This window comes from Megalopta genalis, unplaced genomic scaffold, assembly GCF_051020955.1.
Source record: "Megalopta genalis isolate 19385.01 unplaced genomic scaffold, iyMegGena1_principal scaffold0055, whole genome shotgun sequence".
Taxonomy (NCBI): Eukaryota; Metazoa; Arthropoda; class Insecta; order Hymenoptera; family Halictidae; genus Megalopta; species Megalopta genalis.
In genome coordinates, this window is record NW_027476124.1 from 622501 (window position 1) to 626881 (window position 4381).

The following is a 4381-nucleotide window of genomic DNA, read 5'->3' on the forward strand; positions in this document are numbered from 1 at the left end:
GTAACCCAAAATGACCTGGAGACGCCGTCGGGAGATCCGGGGAGAGTTTTCTTTTCTGTATAAGCGTTCGAGTTCCCTGGAAACCTCTAGCAGGGAGATAGGGTTTGGAACGCGAAGAGCACCGCAGTTGCGGCGGTGTCCGGATCATCCCCTCGGACCTTGAAAATCCAGGAGAGGGCCACGTGGAGGTGTCGCGCCGGTTCGTACCCATATCCGCAGCAGGTCTCCAAGGTAAAGAGCCTCTAGTCGATAGATTAATGTAGGTAAGGGAAGTCGGCAAATTGGATCCGTAACTTCGGGATAAGGATTGGCTCTGAGGAGCGGGGCGTGTCGGGCTTGGTCGGGAAGCGGGTCTGGCTGACGTGCCGGGCCTGGGCGAGGTGAACGGCTCTCGTGGCTGGGATCCGAGCTCGGTCCCGTGCCTTGGCCTCCCGCGGATCTTCCTTGCTGCGAGGCTTCCGTGGCGTTTCCCATCGGTGCGGTCGTCCTCTTCGGCCGCCATTCAACGCTCAGCTCAGAACTGGCACGGACTAGGGGAATCCGACTGTCTAATTAAAACAAAGCATTGCGATGGCCCCCACGGGTGTTGACGCAATGTGATTTCTGCCCAGTGCTCTGAATGTCAACGTGAAGAAATTCAAAAAAGCGCGGGTAAACGGCGGGAGTAACTATGACTCTCTTAAGGTAGCCAAATGCCTCGTCATCTAATTAGTGACGCGCATGAATGGATTAACGAGATTCCCATCTGTCCCTATCTATAAACGACCCGCCCCCCTTAGAAACCTCAACTCCAGAATCACTCGCCGCGAAAATAGAAAATAAAATCATAACAGCAGCAGAACAATCCATCCCGCAAAAAACACGCTTCCCGAAATCCGTCCCTTGGTGGACTCCGCAACTAAGCAAACTTAGAAAAGAGGTCACTGAGGCAAGACGTATCTATCAAAGAACAAAAACGAAATCGGTAAGGCAATCCTTAGGAGAGTCTTATCGAACCCTCCGAAATAAATATATATCAAAAATTAGATCCGCGAAACTTAAAAGCTGGAGAAACTTCGTCTCCAAGGAAGGAAACGAAAACGCATGGGGAATAACATACAAAATAGCAAACAAAAAACTAAAAGCAGACAAAGTATGCGAAAGTATACAAATACAAGGTGAACAAACAATCACACTACGCGACACAATAGACAAACTCTTAGCCCACCTAGTTCCAGACGATAACACGACCAACGAAACAAACAGACAAATTAACATCCGACTGGAGACGTCGTCACCTCCAGCCACGGAAAATTCTCCCCCATTCTTAAAAACAGACATAGCCACAATAGTAAAATCCCTTAAACCGAATAAAGCCCCCGGACACGACCGACTAGAAAACGTAATCATTGAGCGGGCCTGGACTACCCTACATGGGGAAATCACAGGACTGTTTAATGATTGCCTAACCCACGGCGTATTCCCAAAACAATGGAAGCGTGCTCAGATTCGTGTGCTACTTAAAGGAAAAGAGAAAGAGGAGAGCGATCCTAAGTCCTATAGGCCGATCTCTCTCCTCCCAGTCCTCGGCAAAATTCTGGAAAAGCTTATGGCCAATAAGATCCACTGCCTTCTGCACAACCATGAGCTCACCTCTGATAGACAATTCGGATTCAAACCCGGAAGGTCAACAGAGGACGCCATGGTTGAATTAAGAAAACATGTAACTTACTCTCGGAACAAATATATGATAGGTCTGCTCTTCGACATCTCAGGAGCTTTCGATTCGGTATGGTGGCCCAGCATCCTCTGGAACCTAAAAAATAGAAATTGTCCGCAAAATATATACAAAGTTATTCAAAGTTACCTCTCTGACCGAACAGCAGAGATAGTCACCTCTAGCTTCATATCCCGCAAATCAGTAAACAAAGGTTGCCCTCAAGGTTCTATCCTGGGACCCATGTTCTGGAACTTAATATTCGACGAACTTCTAAATCGCCTAAATAGTCTAGGCCACAAAGTCATTGCTTACGCGGACGACCTAATAGTCCTCACTTCAGGAGACTCTAGATTACAGTTGGAAACAACTGCAAACTCCATCACAGCCACAATCTTAGAATGGTGTAGGGAACAAAAACTCCAAATTTCATCACAGAAATCAGAAATGATTCTGCTAAAAGGCTTTCTAGATATTAGAAGACCTCCCACAGTCAAGATCGGGAACAGCTCACTTAAAATGAAAAACTCCGTTAAATATCTCGGTGTCAAATTTGGCACAAGATTAAACATAACTCCTCACCTGCAACTAATATCAAATAAAAGCAAAATGATATTTCACGCTCTTGCTACAATTGCCAAAGCCAACTGGGGACTTAACCACAAGACCCTAGCTACTATTTACAACGGAGTCTTTGTTCCTATACTCACCTACGCCGCTGCTGCCTGGTCAGACAAGGTTAACAATTCACATCACATTAGACTCTTACACAAAACTCAAAGACATGCCCTTATCAGAGTTTCAAAATCATATAGAACAATCTCATACGATGCCCTAATGGTAATCACAGGCGCAATACCGATAGAACTACTCTTAGAGGAGAGAAGAGCAAAATACAATCTAAGCAGAAATCAAAATTTCAAAATCCGAAACTTAGAATTCACAACACTACAACCAACACCATCCATAGAAATAAAAAACAAACTGCAAAAAGACATCCGGGAGCAGACTCTCGATGCCTGGCAGGAAATTTGGACCAACTCAACAAAAGGCCAGATAACACATGAGTTTTTCGGGAACGTTCGCCAAAGACTTGAAGCAAACTGGGTGGTCCTAAACCACTACGTCGTACAACTTCTATCTGGTCACGGTAACATAAGGAACATATTAAAAAGCATGAAATCCTTAGAATCAGACATCTGCGATTGTGGACAGGCGGACAATGTACATCACATTGTCTTCGACTGCCCACACCTACGCAAAGAAAGAGAAACCCTTATGGTAGCCGTCACCAGTACAGGCATAAACTGGCCTTGCCAGCTCAGAGAACTCGTTCTAGAAGACACATTCGGACACTTCACAAAATTCGCAATAGCAGTATTGAAATATAGAGAGAACATTACATTAGAAAACGTTAGTGGAACTTAGGATCAACCCAGACCCCGGTACAGCCGTCTAGACCACGCGGGCACTAACAACAGTTAGTGTGTCTAGACGTCTATAATCTCCACATGAGAAATCATGCGGACCCGCAAGAGACCGAGCCTCGCGCTGGTGACCCCGCCTCCTCGTGGCCCCCGCTGGAAACGTCGCGCTTTCAAGCCCATGGCTTGCCATGTACCTGCAAGCGCGACGGCTAAGCGGGTCACCTCCCACACGGGACGGTCTTCCCTCCGGATGAACCTTAAATGATGACGGAGGGGTTTTTCACAAGCACGACGCATGCATGCTCCAGATGCATGCGTACCCCCTTGTCCGTGGTTTCACTCACCCTAACACCGTCGGTATAGGCTAACCAAGCCTGGTACGACGAGCTAGCGCGTCGCGCTCATTAAAGCTCATTCACAATAGATGTCCCTATCTATCTACTGGCGGTGGCGGTCTGTGGCCACCCAGGGCGGGAGATAACCCCCGAACTAGCCCTCGCGTAGGAGGGTTGATCGGCCGAGTCGATGGGTGTATCGGCGATGAAGGCATTAGAGACCGTCAGTGCGTCGTACATGTAGTACTTCGCATAATGGCGAGGCCCTGATTTAGCATACGGGCTGTGGCGTGTTCTTTGTACAGCACTGTATGTGCTGTATGACTTCCGACTGGGGAACTGTTGTCACTCGTGGCATCAGTTCCCCAGTTTACGTTAAACGGTTTTTCAGACCGTTTTTCGTGGGCGGAACACGCCACTAGACAACACTCCGCTGGGCTCAGGAATACATGGGATGCAATCAATCCCCTGGGCAACCCAGGCCGCAAGGGGCAAACGTGCCCTAGCCACACTTGAGCCTCCACGAAAAAGGTACCGCTGGATAGCTCGTGTTCTTAAATACGCAGCGAACTGAACGAAGTGTGGTGGAGAGGAAGAGGCAGCCTCTCCGACTGCTGTCTCCCACGTGTTTGCCGTGCGTGGCGACCCTTGTCGTCGGAAAAGAGGATCCTGGGATCTGAGGGGGCCCTCTCCTGCGGGTGAGACGTCCCCAACACGTACCTTTGGCCTCTGCTTCGGCTAGATGGGCGGCTGGACGAGAAAAGCAGCCCTGGTCCAGTCAATCGGCTTGGAACGACCACACGCTTCGGGCAAGTGGGTTCTGCTGGGCGAGGACGCGGGCTGGGTAAGGAAACCGACCCAGCCAGCAGACTATATTCGGTGCGTAGCCCTAACTCAGCCTTTGGCGGGTTCCAAATTGTGTG

At 48.8% G+C, this 4381-nt stretch overlaps 1 pseudogene; it reads left to right on the top strand.

The window, feature by feature from the left end:
* The window catches only part of LOC143261552 (large subunit ribosomal RNA), a 3001-nt pseudogene extending 2204 nt beyond the window's left edge, over positions 1-797 (top strand).
* The last annotated feature ends 3584 nt before the right edge of the window (positions 798-4381 follow it).